This window comes from Taudactylus pleione, unplaced genomic scaffold (assembly GCF_031769625.1).
Source record: "Taudactylus pleione unplaced genomic scaffold, aTauple2 ptg000214l, whole genome shotgun sequence".
NCBI classification, from domain to species: Eukaryota; Metazoa; Chordata; class Amphibia; order Anura; family Myobatrachidae; genus Taudactylus; species Taudactylus pleione.
This window is the reverse complement of record NW_028284616.1, coordinates 8,321,449-8,338,823: the sequence shown is the minus strand read 5'-3', so window position 1 is coordinate 8,338,823 and position 17,375 is coordinate 8,321,449. Positions and strand designations below refer to the sequence as shown.

Below are 17,375 nucleotides of genomic sequence, written 5' to 3'. Positions count from 1 at the left end.
TGGGACAAATGTAAAGGCTTCTGATTTGCCAAAAGGAAAAATTGTTTTTGCCATTTTGCTGCTCAATTTAAAGCTATTTTTCTCTGGAACTGTATACGCTGCTGTGTATTGTATACCCAGGAGCTGGATAAAGTGTATGTATGTGTATATTTATATATAGATAATACTGAATATATATATATATATATATATATATATCCTATAGTGAATTTCATTTCACACCCTGGCAAAAGATAAGCGAATACTCTCCCACTTCTGTCACCTTTCACCCCGTTTTCAATACCCTCTGTTCACCCTTCTCCCTTCCCCCCAAAATACCAGCCACATGGGATCAGTAGTCCCGCCCCCCGTTTTCAACTACTGGCTAATATTACTCCTATCCATGGCGCCGTGCGCTCCCGTGCACCCTCCGCCTACGGTCACGCCTCCATGAGTTTGATTGGCTCATGTTACTGCCACACTCATTTTGCTAGCAAATCAACTGAGTGTTGTCACCAGTAGCTCTAGGAAGGGCGTGGCGTAGCTGGCCACTCAGTCACATAGTCAGTGCTGGTACGGTGGCCTGGAGTGAGCGCGGGCTGTGTAGGAGCGGGCAACGGGCACCTCAGGCTCACACAGAGGTATGTTACCTGCTGCCGAGTCCCGACACTAACTCTGAGCTCCTGCACTGGCATCTACACTCTGTCACTGCTAAGTGCTGGCAGATCAACTAATGTTACTAGTGTTCTTTGCATTGCTGCTGCCAGCTACATAGACTGGGTGACACCTTATGTGTAGGAATATAACCCAGAGCCGCGCATCGCATGCCCAGTGCCCGGCTCCCTCCCTGTGATCTCCCGTACACATACAGTGCAGGCATCTACTCTGACATCTGGGCACAAGAGCCAGGCTGTGTGCTGTGCTGGGGTGGGCGGGTCAGGCAGGGACATCACATGCTGCCAGTTTTCCAGATGAACATTTCCAGTCACGGAATTGTGGGACGAAAACAATTAAAGATGGAAAAGGCACATTATACAGACACACTCTCACTCTCATCAGCCGGGCAGTGTGGGTGAGTGACCCGAGAGTTCCCTTCTCTAGAAGTGGATTGGGTACTTGTGTACTTTACGGACTCATTGCTGAGAGAACCCAATGAATGTTTTAAATGGTACTTGTGTACTTTACGTACACAAGTACCTACTTTACGTACACAAGTGCCGAAAGTTGTCCCATCGTGGCTCGCTAAGCTCGCCACAAGGTTATATTCACCCTCTATGCCCACTTCGATAGGGCGCTCGACACTGGCTGATGACATCAGGGTCCTCTCCGTGAAGGGAATATAGACATTACCATGATTGATAATAATAATAATGAGTGTAGGACACTTGGGTTCTCTCTGCAATGAGTCCGTAAAGTACACAAGTACCGCGGATTGTTCTAATGGGAATTACCAAAAAGATAATTGGCACCAAATACACACACTATGGAGTTCACCAATAACTGACTCCTCTCTATCTCAGGTTATAGTTATTGGTGAACTCCATAGTGTAATTTAATTATTTATCATATGAGGAGACATCAGAGGAAAAATATTAAATACAGACCAATCTGCAGCCCTACCTGCACAGCCACTTGTGCTTCTCACAGGCCTGTTGTTTTGTCATCACCAACTTATTAGTTTTTTATTCTTTATTTGCTATTATTGATGTTCTCTTACTACAGCTGCTTTTTATATGTGGCACCAATTTGTTGAATTTCATAGCAGTCACTCTTTGCTGCGTTATTAGCCTGCAGTGTATACAGCAATTTAATCTCACATAATGGGCCAAATGTAAAGGTTTCTGATTTGCCAAAAGTGAAACTTGTTTTTGCCATTTTGCAGCTCAATTTAAAGCGTTATGTTTTCTTTCTAAAAAGACAAAATCAACCTGTTGTTTTGCTTTTAAAGAATTTGCTGAAAAATTGGCCACCGATTTGGACCAGTGTCTACATGTTGTTGATACAGGACCTCATTCAGACCCGCTCGCAAGCTGGTCGATGGTGAGGCCCTGCACACGTGCAGTGGCCGCAGTGCGCTAGCTCCGGAGCGAGTGACAAATTCACTCGCTCCGGGGCTCGCTAAAAAAGGGGCGGCTGTTGATGTTGATCGACAACTCACCCCGTTTTGTAGGCGGGGAGGGGGGGTGGCCGGACAAACAGAGGCGTTCCTGAAGGAACGCCTGCCGTTTGTAGGCGGCCCTACTGACATCAGCAGTGATGTCAGCAGGTAGCTTCCTGCTCTGTTAGAGCAGGAAGCTACCTGGGGCTTGCGGGAGACGAGAACCAACCCCATGGGTCTCGTCGCAAGCCCTGATGGTCTCGACCATCACCTGGTCACTCGCTAAAGCTGTGGGTGGTCACCCACAGCATAGCGAGCGGCCAAGAGGCCGGATTTTAAAGAAGCGGCCGCCCTCATTCAGAGTGAGCGCTCGCATTTTGCGAGCGGCTCTGAATGAGGTCCATATTGTATTGGGGTGATCACAATAGGTGTACAGCAGAGGGGTTAATACAATTGGGTTGAGAGTAAGTGCAACTGTATGCCACACTTAAGGTACCTCCAAACTCGCACATTTCTGTTCGCAGCCCTATAGAGCTAACAACAAAATTGTGCGAGTTCAGGGTGAAATCAGGCCGCTAGGGGGGTGAATTGTATTGACCCCAAGAGTCCTTGACCATGTTGCTGCGTTTATTGGTAAACCACAAGTACAGGGTATGCAGTAATGCAGTGGTTAACAGAAGTACCTAGCGGTAATACAGCAGTGGCATCGAACAGTGGTAAATGCGGATATTAGGGGGTAAATTTACCAAAGTGAGAGTTTTAAGAAGTGAGTTTTAGAAGAGATGTTGCTCATAGCAACCAATCAGATCCTAGCTATCATGTTCTAGAAGGTGCTAGTTAAATGTTAAGTAGAATCTGATTGGTTGCTATGGGCAACATCTCTTCTGAAACTCACTTCTAAAAACTCTCACTTTAGTAAATTTACCCCTAGGTGTCTCACCTCAGGAGCAAATTACCGTGGGCATGAGATGTTCGCTAACCTGATGGTCAGCGTACATCTCTGAATCTTCTGCTCCCACCCTAGTGAGTTGCGAGTAGAAATCAGCCTAAGCTAGTGCCGCGATGCTAGTTGTGGACCAAAGGGCATATGTATCAAAGCTTGATGTGAGATAAATTTGTGAGATCTATATGACCAACCAATCCGCTTCTAACTTACATTTTGCAGGCTGTGTTTAAAAAATGATAGTTAGGAGCTGATTGGTTGGTGATCTATATCTCACAATTCTATCTCACATCAAGCTTTGATACATATGCCCCTTAGTGCGTGCACTAACAGCACCGCTCCCAGCACGTGAATTCGGAGTATGCTGTTTACCGCCACTAAACACCCGGCATTAGGCACAATAAACCGCATCTCTCAACTTAAGCACAGGGCGCATTGGGGACAATTGAATAGCTCTGGGGACTCATTCTCTGCGCTACTGATCATTGCATTTAATTGAATTGCCCCCCTTGAGAGATGAGTTTGAAAAATTTTATATCTCAACACTCACTAATTAATAAAATAAATTTTTAGAACAATCTTTATCATTTATGTCTTGTGGTGGATAAAGCAAATAAAGGCAACAAAACAACATTTAAAACAGAATACCAATTTGAATAATATATAGACTGAGAAACCAGTGCAAGTTAGAGCATGAGAATAGTTTAGTTTCTGCAAATGTACTTATGTGCACCCCTTGTTGTATTGATATAAAATTCTTAAGATATATAGACAATTGAAATTCTCTTTTGTTTTACGGTGTTACGCTTTATTGTATAAATCTTTTTATTTTTAGATGCACTCAGTTATTAAATTGTATCTTAGTAGCCTGCACTTATGCAGCATCCATGGATGCAAGTGAGTCTGCATGGTATAGTATACCTGGTCAAGAGCAGACTATGAGGGACTGACTAGCCCACAAATCAGTTAATTTAAACTACCACCTTTAACAAAAATAAAATGTAATGTCCTTCACAGCCTAGAATTGTGAACCACAACGGTCTCGATTCAATTGAGTACAATGCTGAATAGCCATGGGATGGAGCTCCTGGAGCTATTCAATTCACCGCGCTGTTTGGTCCGACTAAAGGATTTCTTCTTGTACCCACCAGAGGGTGCGAGGAGAAATCTGACAAAAGGGCCAGCAATCAGCTGTTTTCCTGCTTAGTGCGGCGTTAACAGCCTCATGGCTGGCACTGTATGGCAGAGAATGCCGGTTCTCACAACTAAACACCCATGTTAAGTCGTGAGAACCAGCATTCTCTGACTTAACTGGCAACTGTCGGATCAAACAGCGCAGTGACTTGAATCGTTCCGGGAGCTCCCTCCCGGAACTGTTTAGCATTATGCTGAATTGAATCGAGCCCTATGATGCCAGAATAATCTCCCCTCTTAATGGGGTTGTTCCCTTGAAATAACTGCACTGGTTTCTACATGGCCTTCTGCAACTTTTATTAAATGTATTGTTTATTTTTTTCTGGTTTACAGTTGTGATTTGTTTTTCTTACCAAGAAATTTATATAATTGAAGATACGAGTGGATGAAGGAGTTATGTAACAATTTTCTGAAAAATTACTTTTTTTAATTAAAGAATGTGTTATGACCTAGGGATCATAGTAACAATATTATTTAAAATATTGGTAGTCTATTTACTGATATATTTTGTGGACAAAAGTACTATGTCCTATTCATGTCAAATTTATCTTTAACTGTAAGGGGTCGATTCATTTCTGCTTGACCCTTCCTAAGGAGGCAAGCAGAAATGTGTGAAAAGTCAGTCGTTCTAATTGGGCGGGCCAAGCGTGATAATTAACGGACACCCAAAAATAATTGAATTACTACATTGGGCACCCATGAAATATTGCGGTGCCCAAAACAATTAAATTGCCCCCTAAATATCTGTTTTTTCTAAACATAAGACCTTCATCCACTCATCTCTTCAGTTCATGTTTTGGTTTTAACTTTTGTTGCTCGTGGCTGTGTCGCAGATGTGTTATTTTACCACAATTGTATACAGTACATAGAGCATAGCTTGTCTTTGTAATGTCCCAAGAGAACTAAAAATATATGTTGTTATTGTTGCTAAAGAAAGGATTCTAGTAAGATACCTGAACTGGGGGAACATTTCTGAAAATGAGCAGAGCTATAAGGAATAAATGTGTTCGAACATCTTTCTAAAGATTGTTCTTGTCCTTCTAAACAAAATGTGTAGCATTTATTGTGTTCTTTTGAATAGGCAGTGTTAGGATCCCCACTCCCCAGATTTACATAGTCATTCGCAGACAGACTTCATACATGTTGCACAATGTATTCAGTAGAAATTGCAGGAGGGCATATACAAATCAACACATTTATATTGTCTGAAGGTGAAATAAAATCACTTTAATTTTGAAATGTATTACTTGTGAAAACACATTGCACAATATGTTTGTTCTCCTGATAGATTGGGTTTGATTACCATTGCAAAATGTTACTGTGAAAATCCCCTATGAATGCAATGGCACTTGCACATGGAATGAGATCTTAATGGCATACTCATACCTTCCAACGTGAGTCTGTGCAGTGTGAAACAATGGCTATTCTGGCTTTCCCCGCTTACTGTTAATTGTGATAGCTACTGAAGTTAGGGGCATGTGTATCAAAGTTTGATGTGAGATATATATCACCAACCAATCAGCTTCTAACTTACATTTTGCAGGCTGTGTTTAAGAAATGATAGTTTGGAGCTGATTGGTTGGTAATATATATTTCACAATTTTATCTCACATCAAGCTTTGATACATATGCCCCTAAAGTGAAATATAAAAAAATTGAACATAAGTTATTTAGAAAACAAATTTGGCTATTGTACAGTGTTGATGAACCTGGAGAGATGGCTCTCAGCAAGGACACCTTGGGTACATTCTAAAGTTAACCTCAGCCCAATGTTTTTCTTATTAAACATATCAAATTCAAACCTCTTCCCCTCCCTTTTCCTAGGTAGGGAGCACATCAGGGTTCCTAAGTACAGGACAGTTCCACAAGACCTCAGTGATTGTGTTGTATGACAACTATTAAAAGAAATGTAATAGGATTGCAGCCTGCATAGCTGCTTATAGTTGTTGGAATCATTTCAATTGATAGCGTCAACGTTATGGTAATATTAAACCACCAGGAACATGATGTTACTGATAAAGTGAAGTAAGCAGTCAATGTGTGTTGACCTTGATTACACTATCGTTGATTAGAAACTGGTTTTCCCATTGTTGCAGTACCTGCTACTATTTAATGTATTAGGGGGCATATGTATCAAAGATTGATGTGAGATAAAATTGTGCAGGCTGTGTTTAAGAAATTATAGTTTGGAGCTGATTGGTTGGTGATATATATTTCACAGTTTTATCTCGCATCAAGCTTCGATACATATGCCCCTAATAGGGGTATTCAATATGGGAGCGAAAACATAGTTTTTGCGTTAATATCGCACCTATGATGTCATTATCGCAGGTTTTAGTTTTACACTGTATTCAATTTCAAAGACTTTTCGCAGGTTCGAAAAGTCTTTGAAAAAAAAACGGGGATAACTTTTCACCACTGAATAGGTGGCAAAAAAAAGTGCAGAATTGGGGTTTAGGGGTGCAGGCTTAAAAAAAATAGCCTGCATCCCTGGGAATGACATTTAAAAGATAACTGTGTTAAAAAAAGTAAAAAAAAAAAAAATAGGGACACCCCAAAAAATGATTTTAAAAATTGGGGTGAAAAAAAAAAATGGGAAAAAATTGTTTAACAATAGGGAAATAGGTTCAGGGCTATTCTGCAAGTATACGGCAGGTGTTTACTAGAATAGATTTATAGCGGCAGGTGCACAAATGCAGAATTTTTAAAAACTTACTTTAGGGACATCAAAATATGCTAGTACCCATTTTCATGTACCCCAAATTTGAGGGGACCACTTAAAAAAACGAAAAAAATAACCTAAGGTCTCTTATGCAACACTTCTTCAATGTCAGGAAAAAAACACCTGCTGCGGCTATTTAAATCCCCGACTTTAATTTACAGGCTAAAACGGGGGTACCCATAGTGATCCCCCATGTTTTTACAACTTTAGGGGGGTCCTACAATTTTTTTAAGGAAAATTTCGTAACTTTACGCAAATCCCACTTCGCCAGGTGCCGTTTTCGTTAGTTTCATATTGAATACGGGGATAAGCGGGCGGGCGCGCGCCCGATACTTTATCCCAGGTAAAATCTCTGATATGAAACGTAAACTTCGACAGCGAAGTTTACATTTCATATTGAATTCCCCTCTAAGAGTGCGGTGAAACACATGCTTTTAATACATGTAGCGCTCTCTAGTATATCCTCCTGCACATTATGTGATTGGTCTTAATTATTTTTAGTTGCAGATACCCTTTCATTGAACACTAAAGGTGCCTACACACTTGGCGATGTGCTCACGATCTGACATTGTGTCCGATTTCCCCTTGAACTCTCCCCAGTAGCTCCCCGACAGTCGTGGGCACGATTTGGTGTTAAAAACTGTCCAATGTGACAAACGATCTATTGCGCCTCCTAACTATTCCAGTGCATCGTGACTGAGATTGTCAGATCTGCCCTACAGCACGGCAGATCTTAAGATGCGATGTACGACCTGTGGGGAGGCGCATCGTGATCGTGAGTGGACACTCACGATTTGGGCATATTTTACACGATTTGTCACGATGCATCGGAATCGGGACAAAAGGTTTAAAATATCGCTACGTGTGTAGGCACCTCAACTCTATTGGGAACATACTGGGACTCAGGAAAGTAAACATTTGATTCTCTCTGGAAGGATCATGTGGGGCATTTCTATTTGTAGAATAATACTAGTGGTGCAGTCACTAAGTAAATGAAGCAGAGCTGCCAGCCAAGAAGTTGTGTCTGTGCATAGTGCAGGTAAATAATGCAGAGTGTTTTATAGATACTTTTGTTATTCTTTTGTAATCTCTTAAACTGTTCTGATTGTTTTAAAACTGTTTCCATAAATATCACAGCAATGTGTTAGTTATTTTACAGCTGCGGATTTCATGCTCTGAATGTAAACTAAAACAGCTGTTCATGGGCATTGTGTAATTACAGGTGATTCCATAGGAAACACGGGTAGCACTAAACAATAGGCTTTCTGTAATTGTAAATGATTCTCAATTGCTGAATGGGAGAAAAAAAATTATTTGTTCCAGTTTTACATCCTTCGCATTAAGCTAGTAATCCTCCAATGACCTAAATTTATATTATCAGTAGCTGCACTAGAATTTTATTTAGATTGGTCATGCATAAACACTTTAGAAAGCATTGATAATGTGCAAAAGAGCAATTCCACAACGTTGTATTTGGGCCGGTAAGGAGTGCCTAGTTTCCGCCAAAGCACAAGGGTTCTTTTTGTGTAGAAGAAGAAGTTTACACCAGCTGATGGAAGAAGTCTTGAGGCCAGTGCACTGTATAATTTAACGGAAAACAAGATTGTGATGGATTCTCAAGTGACGCATAGCAGCCCTTCGCCGTATCAAACCCAAACAAATGTCACCACATTTAAAAAAACATTTTAAATACCAAAAGAAGGGAATGACTGTGTGAATGGTGCTAAAAAGATTAGATTAGTAGATTACCAGTATGGATTACATAAATCATTAAAATGTAATACAGTACATTCCTTCATATAAAGGGATAGCGTTCCCGCTAGGCTGTTTTAGCGGGGCGCGGCGCCCTGCCCTCCTTCTGGAGGGCAAAAAGCACCCTGCCCTCCAGGAGGAGGGCAAAAAGCGCCCTGCCCTAACAGCCTGCGGGAGCCGTTCTCACCCGCAGGACGCAGTGTCCCGCGGGTGGACAAACATGCGGTGACCCGGTCACCGCCGGAGAATAGACGCCGGGCGCGCGCACAAGATTGCCCTCTCTAGCTCCGGCGCCCTGCCTGCCGCCGGAGCTAGAGGGAACACTAAAGGGGGGCATCCACTACACGATTTTAGCAGGCGATTGAACGATGATTATGTCGTTATCGTTTAAAAATCGTTTATAAATCGTGCAGTGTTTGGTTGTTAACTATCAACGATGCACGCTCCCGCTGGTCGTTTGTTTGATCGTCTCGACAGTCGACTGAACATGCAGGTCAATTTCACTTGATCTATTAAAGATAGTTTGCAAATCGTTCAGACTGAAAGATAAAATTTCAAGGGAAAATCGTTTTGAGATTGGACAGGGAGTAGATCGTCTAGTGGATGTGCCCCTTAAGGTTAGAGTCCTTTCATTCCTCTTGGATTGTTGCTTTTTCTTGTTTCTTAAATTTCCTCCTGTGCATATGAAACAGATGGAAAAAATGCACAAATGTGTAGTATGTTCATAGAGGATGTTACCTAAATTTCACCATGTGCAAATTCAACAGAAATAATTCCCTTCTTTGAAAACCTACCATGAATGAATCTCAATTGGTGGCTAGTGAGAAGGGTTTGAAGATAATTGGTATGATCTTAATATACTGGTTCAATAATGTTATCGGCCGATATGAAGTCACCATACTCAGGTTCCTTAGAGGGCTTAGGGATCCCTATAGAGTGGGCCTTGTTAAAATTCAGGAAAGAAAGGTGTTCTACTAATATGTTAGGTTTGAAGATTTTATAGTACTCACAGTAGAAGCCATTATGTCCTGGTGATTTATTGTTAGGGAATTGTGAAATAATAGACGCCGCTTCCAATTCAATAACATTGCTTTTCAAAAATACCCATTATGAAAGTTTAGGCAACCACGCCTCTTCCAGCAGATGATTGTGCAGAGAAGGATTCTCAGGGACAGCTACATAAATGGACTCATAATAAGTATGAAACTTAGCAAGAATAGTAAAGGTGGTCAGGGCCCTAAATGAGGAGTCTGGATCTCTTATGGTGGGTACACACTGGGCGATATTACTGAGCGACTGCACGATTACGACATCGTAATCGTGCACTTTTATGTCGGAAACGACCAGCGATGCGCACTCCCGCTGGTCGTTTCCGACATTGTCCATCGCCTGAACATGCAGCACAATCTGACGACCTCGTCAGGTTGCTACATGTTGGGGAATGGGGGAGAGAGCCCGGCGCTGAACGATATCGTTAATGGTATCGTTCAGCGGCTGTGCTCAATGTCATGAACGACATTGAGCACAGCCTGCCGGGGACACACTACACGATATCGCTCAGGGAGCACATCGTGTAGTGTGTACGCACCATTAATGCTTTGATACAATATTTCGGTCTATGCACTCTAGCCATAGTAGACAGCTGACATCCAGCCTTATTACGAAAACCTGTAATACCGATTCTTTGCACAGCCGACAAGAACCCCTCCAGAAGCAGTTTCTGTAAATCCATAATATGCTAATTGGTCATCAGTTGGAACAGATACATTGGTGCCATAAAATACAGTATTTGGAAACGAACAAATGCGCTAATTGGCAGCCCTCTGTAATAGTATCCTAAAGGTACACCACTCCTTCAACAAAACAATTTCTACCAACAAATGGATACTATATAACTGATGGCGCCAAACATAAACATAAATAGGGAAGAATAATTCTTAATGATAGAACATGGAATGATACATATACTTATAAATCACTTCCAAACAGTCATGTAGAGTGAGATCTTCCTCCTTTGAAATATCAGGAATGTATGCCTCAGATGAAATCACCGGAAAGACAAAAGAGTCATATAAAAATACATAGTGTAGTATTTTTTGAGACCACAAGTTCTTATGAACCCCGATAATTGGGTTCCTTTATTTATGTGTTACTGAGTAAGAGCGTACCCTGACTCACAGTCATAGATATTATACAGGACCCATAAAGGTATCTTTATCTAATTTTCCTCCCTCCAGAAGGTAAATATAAACGTACCCCACTTACAGGGCTCAATTTCTGTTGAATCCTTAAATGGTTTCTTTATAAGTTCTGTCCCACCATTCTCTCCCCTTCACATCAAATGTGGGAAACCTCGGCCACAAAAGAGATAAAAGAAGGTCTTGGTACCTCTTAATTTGTCCAAACAATTTTATTACAAATGACAAATAAAAAGGTATTTTTTTGTAAAATTAATGCAAGGAATCCTTTATAGTGAAGGAAATACACCTGACCTGGATATAAGTTGTAAAATGAAGTCCGGACTTCAGGTCGGCATAAGACTCGCCACCGTTAGGATTCCAAAAATAAAACACAACTGGTCCTCCCCCAGTTGTGAGTCAGGATACGCTCTTACTCAGTAACACATAAATAAAGGAAGCCAATTATCGGGGTTCATAAGAACTTGTGGTCTCAAAAAATACTACACTATGTATTTTTATATGACTCTTTTGTCTTTCCGGTGATTTCATCTGAGGCATACATTCCTGATATTTCAAAGGAGGAAGATCTCACTCTACATGACTGTTTGGAAGTGATTTATAAGTATATGTATCATTCCATGTTCTATCATTAAGAATTATTCTTCCCTATTTATATGTTTATGTTTGGCGCCATCAGTTATATAGTATCCATTTGTTGGTAGACATTGGTGCCATAAGCCTGTGCCATAGCCACATGTCATTCATCATATTTAAGCCGATACTTATTTTCTCCTTGCCTGATAGGCAATAATATGACCTCTGAGCACTATTTAGTGGCTTCCCAAAAGAGGACCGGGTCCTCCCAATGTTCTATTTTGTTGTCTGTAAATTCCATCCATTTAGAAACGAGAAACTGATGGTAAGGCTCAGACTGGCCAAGAGGGGATAGGAATATCTAGATCCCAGGGGACACCCCAGGTAAATTCGTTCGAACGACCAAAGAAATCAGTGCATAATCTGAAATCACAATACTATGGATATCTGCAGTAACTACAGTTGGAACTAGATGGGCAGACACTAACAAATTATTGATTCCGCAAAATAGATCTATGAACCCGGAAGTGAAGGTATGCATCTTGTCAATGTGATTAAATGATCTCCAAATATTGCAAAGGCCATGCAAAGAATTTAAGAGCCATATGCTTTCCAAGTCCAACTCAGACTGAGGAAAAGTGGAATCCAATACAGGATCAGCCACACTGTTGAAATCTCCCCCTAAAATCAAGTTTGGTGTAGCCCTTTGTAGTTAATAAATCAGAAAGTGTATATTCAAGGCATTCGGAGCATAAATATTTAAAAGGATATACATCTCCCATCTATTCTTAACTTCTTATCGAAAATACCGGCCCTTGGTATCAGATGGAATTAACAATGATATATTGTAAAAGCCTGAGAAAGAAACCCCTCATTTCTTAGTCAAATACGGACACATTCTTGTATCCAGCAATCGCGTGCGGCCATATTGTGCGAGGCAGCCCAGTGCGTTTCCTGTAGAAACAAAATATTCGGTCCTAAATGTTTCAAATGTGTGGCCACACATCTCCCCTGTACAGGAGAGTTAAGACTGTGGACATTCCACAACACAATATGCACATTACAGGGTGTGTTGGAGGTAAGAAACCTAGCAGGGACTGGGACATTATCCAACAACAACCCTATGAAAGGAGCATCAAAAACTTCAGAAACAGTTAATAACTGGGCTAATCTCCCATCCCAGCGAGTGGGGGAAGCAGCTAAAACAAAAAGACCCCAAAGTCGACCATGTCTGGGTCTAACTGGGTGAGAAAACACTAAACCATTGCAAAGTAATAGTATGCCAGTATAATACAAAGACAAAATACTAAATTTTCTAACTTTTCCACCCAATAGCAGAGGGAAGTGAACACACCACAAGAGGCACAAACATTACATAAAAGTAGAAAGCATCACAATGTAAAAATCAAAACAACAGTAGGAGTAGGCGCAGGCCCAATACAAGCCCGTAAATTACCGACAGACAAAAACCTACATGAAAAGAGAGAACATAGGTCCCTCTACATTAGAGTTGCAAAACAATGCAAACAATAATTATGTTTGACCATGAGGAGAGAGCATCTGGTATATGGAGAGCATGAACATAGGGCCTGATTCAGAGCCGGACGCTATTTGCGCTCGCTCGTTCAGAAAAAGGGGCCGGATATTTAAGTAGAGCGCTCGCTGTTTGCGGTCTGTTGACGCCTCTATGTCTGAGCGAGTGAACGAAATATGCGCTCGCTATTTTGTAAAGACGCCCCCTGGCCGTTCGCATCATACGTCATCTCCGCTATTTATTAGATTAATCGAGTACATCGAAAGGCGTCTGAACTGCTCGCAGTGCTTGTGGTTGGATTTTCCTACCGCAATCATGCGAACAGTTCAGGCTAAGAGACAACCAAGTGACGTGGCCGATGACGCTGCTTTGTTAATTATGCACTCCCATTAAACGCCCGTTTTGACCGTTTGGCACGCCTGCGTTCGGATCTCCACTCCCCGTTTTCAAGCACCTTCCCCTGTTACCACCCACAAACGCCTCATCCTGTCACTCAAATTAGCAGGCATTCGCTATTTTGCGAACACACGATTTCCGACCGTACTGACTGGTTGGCACATGCGCATTACGACCCATACGCATGCGCAGATGTGCGAACATGGCTCGGAGTGAACGAGCGGCTGATTACGAGCGGCTCTGAATCAGGCCCATACTCCCTAATTTTGTGCAGATCATCAAACAAGTGATGGTGTACCAACAATCATAATATTTAGGTTTAGCTGAGAACAATAAGGTAAATAGAATGTGATTGTCATAGAGAAATGTACACACTGGGAAGAGCTCCCTCCGCCTATGAGAGACAGAGGGCCTGGTTCAGAGATGTAAATTTTTACGCAGATCGAGTGATTATTTGCCATTGAGCAGCGATTGGTTTGCAATTCCATACGCACAGTGGATCAATTCGCAAAGTGAGTGACAGGTAGTTTGCATTTGGGGGAGGTAATGGGGAGTGGTTAGAAAAACACAGGTGTGTCTTAACCGTTTATACGCCATTACATGGGAATACATAATTTAGCCATTGCGATCTCCTATGCAGCATTCTCTGCGTTTTCAGGAGAGAGACTGTATTTGAGACAGATCAAACCTTCCGTAAGGACTGCATGACTGGTCGATGTTAGGGATATTTACGCAGGTAAAAGACATCAGACGCAGATGGGAAGGCAGCAGTGGGCGTCCCTATTCTCTGGTAAACTTTGGAACTACTAGCATATCTTTGCAGCTGCGGCCTGTGCAAAATCACAGCTGTCATCGCATTAGTGTCCATCTCTGAATCATGCCTAGATGCCAAAGTCCTGAAATATGAAAACCTTGCAAGCATCTATAAGGAGGGAGTCTCACCGTCTCTAGAAGCACAACACCAACTCCTTATCTCTGTAAACTTATTGACTAATAACATTTCCTGGACTGACACAGTAGCGGAGGGGTCGGCTAAAGGCATAGAAAGTGGCAGGTCACTTAACGTAAATAGAGATCATGGAAGGGGAAGCAGGAGGAGATCCTGGGATACTTTGGGAATCAGGGGGAGGAGAGTTCTTAAAGGAGGTCATATCTAAGTACTTATACATAACCAACAGTAGTAACGTAAGACAAAGAACGATCACAGTGTATAGGGACAATTACATGGGTATAGATATTACAACAGGAAAACAGTGAAATGCGGTATTGTAAACAACAAACATATGTACATTAGTCTGTGCCAGGGAGCAGCAGGTAGATGTAGAAGAACACCTTCAGGTGACAAAGAGAAAGTTCCACACTCAAAATCCAGGAAACTGGGGAGGCCAACAAAGCTTAAGGTGCCCATCCACTAGCAGACATGAAAACGACTGCATGATTACGACACTGTAATCATGCAGTCATTTGTCAGTGTGTGATGAGCCTGCACTGATCGAGCAGTCGTTCAGTGCAGGCTCATCAATCATCTGCAAACATGCTCAACCTGACGTTATCGTCAGGTTGTCCAGCATGTTTGCATGATGATAGATGTCTAAACGACCAGCAGGCATGCGCATCGCTGGTCGTTTTAGACATTTTTGCAAACGATCGTTATCGTTCAGTCGCTCAACTCAATCGTCTAGTGGATGGGCATCTTTAGACCAGTCAATCAGTCCTGAGGGAACCTGGGAGATGCCACTCTTAAGACAGGTACACACTAGACCATATCTAGTGTGTACTGACCTCGTTAGCGATGCGTCCAGGTGAGGTGCATACTCACTTTCCGATGCCTGGAGCGATGGCGCTTGCTGCCTATGTCTATGACTATGCAGGTCTTGCGGGCGATGTCGCTGACTATGCGCGGAAGCGCACATTGTCAGTGACATTGAGGATACACACTAGACGATGTGCCGAATCGGACGACATATCGTCTAGTGTGTACCCGGCATTAGAAAAGGGTCCACAGCTGATATAGCACCCTAGGTGAGTAGGACAGGGGGAGACAACTAAGGCAAGGCAATAAACACTGTAGGTAGAGAAGAAATCCAGGACTCCCAGACCGGTCACAGAAAAGCCAAAGATGGTTGGCACAAGCAGCACAGCAGGGCATCCTGTTAGCCCCTCCAGATGGGTATCAACATAATAATAGAAAGTACCTGGCAGGACATTGAACATTGGAACATCACATCCTGGATGGAAATGGCTGTCCAGGGTCCACAAGCCAAGGAGAGAGTCAATGGAGGTGGAAGTGCCGGGACGTCCACCCAGGGCATTGGTTACTAAATCAGTGGCAGGAGGATCCAGGACCTACATGGGAGATGACACACCAAAGCCGCAAGATGACTTCAGGATGTGCACTCGGCGGCCTAATGCGGATCCCGGGGAGCATGAAGACAGGGAGTCCCAGACCGCTATCACGGCTCTCTCAACCACCTCTACACAGCGCCTCGATCACAATGCGGCAGCTGAGGTTCTCCGGACCCCACAGCAGAAGATCTGATTACGGCCCCAAGATGGCAGGGGGTCGCACACCTCACAGTCCAACATGGGTCCTGGAGAGCAGGCAGATAGCCAGATGGTGGTCGCAGCACTGTCTGCTCGACCCAACACCACAGTCACCAGGTAGCAGTTGGAAATGGCAGGACTGCCTCTACAGAGGATCCGACCACAGTCCTAAGATGATGGCAATGTGGGGGCAAGCACTCAACAGCGTGAGGTAGATTCTGGGGAAATAGAGAGCAGACAGGCAAAGATGGTGAATATGGCATTTCCATCTGCATCCTGGACCCCAGGACAGAGTCCTGAAAACGTGGAAAGGGCAGAAGACTGGAGGAGCTCAGATAAAAGGCGAGGCCCGTCCAACGGAAGTCCATTTGTTATAAAATTTGCATTGGTATATTTTGCCATCCGATGCTTAGGTCCCCCATATATTTGGTTACGACTAGGAGACACTATGCCAGGGGTATTCAACATGCGGCCAGTTACTGTGGAATCTCATACACATCCCAGCATGCAATGCCACAGTTTTGCCATTAGTGCTTGCTTACACTGGCAAGGCATGCTGAGATGGGCTGTATGTTGAATACCCCTGCTTTATGCTATTGGAAGGTATTCTTATGTTTTATGATTTGTAAATTTTTATATTTCTTCTCGAGGTAAGAACATACTGTACATGGCGACTTTCTAAATGTCCCCTGCAGGATATCCAGATGGGTGATACAGTGGCATGGCCTCATGAATCGCATCATCACGTCTACCACTCCACTCTAGACAATGTCTTGTGCTACAGTGTGTGGGACTATGATGACTCATTTCAACATGAATAGCGTTATCATGTGCCTGGGCCTTCCACTTTGTTAGGGAAGAGGGCGGGATATTCCCAAGGCTAGTCTAATCTCCTGGGAGAGCTCCCTGAAATTCTATTTAGCATACCAGGAGAGTAGGCAAGTATGGATCAGATTTAACATTTGAGATAGTGGGATTTGGTTTGGACTAATATTGAGTTAAATATTAAACCGTGGATAGGTTGGAAACCTGCCATTAAAGTGAGTTTGTAATATAAATTCAGGGGAGGCAGCCAACCTGTAGCTTTCTGATTTGCTGGGAACCAGAAGTACTGCCTGAGATATAATTATGAAGCCTGATATATTCATGAGATGATGGTTCCTAGTCAATTTATAGGCTAAATTTGCATGAAAAATGTGTCGGTGCCGGGTTTAATTTAATGAGGGATGTAAAGGTTGGAATGAAGGGCTTTGATTTAAGGATAGCTATAGTATTATTTAACTCCACTATTCATCCTTCTGAAGCAAATCATTATTGAATAAATCATCATAGCTATTACCAAGTGTTTGCAATTAAAAATTTCATAAACACTATTGTAGTGGTTCCATTTAATAGTGTTTTTTTTTTAAATGCAGTTCCTATAATGACAAACAATAGAA

The 17,375-nt window shown here is 42.5% G+C and overlaps 1 protein-coding gene across 4 annotated transcripts in view; it reads left to right on the top strand.

The window, feature by feature from the left end:
- Window positions 1–536: 536 nt before the first annotated feature.
- Window positions 537–17,375, top strand: part of SLC25A42 (solute carrier family 25 member 42) — a 60,533-nt gene continuing 43,694 nt past the window's right edge. Inside the window, exon 1 of one of the 4 annotated variants that reach the window (XM_088478431.1) lies at window positions 537–620. The gene's annotated coding sequence lies outside the window, so the exon portion shown is untranslated. Of the gene's footprint in view, window positions 621–7,951; window positions 7,976–17,375 lie in introns of those variants that run through there. The other 3 variants (XM_088478432.1, XM_088478434.1, XM_088478433.1) reach the window with 3 other exon arrangements.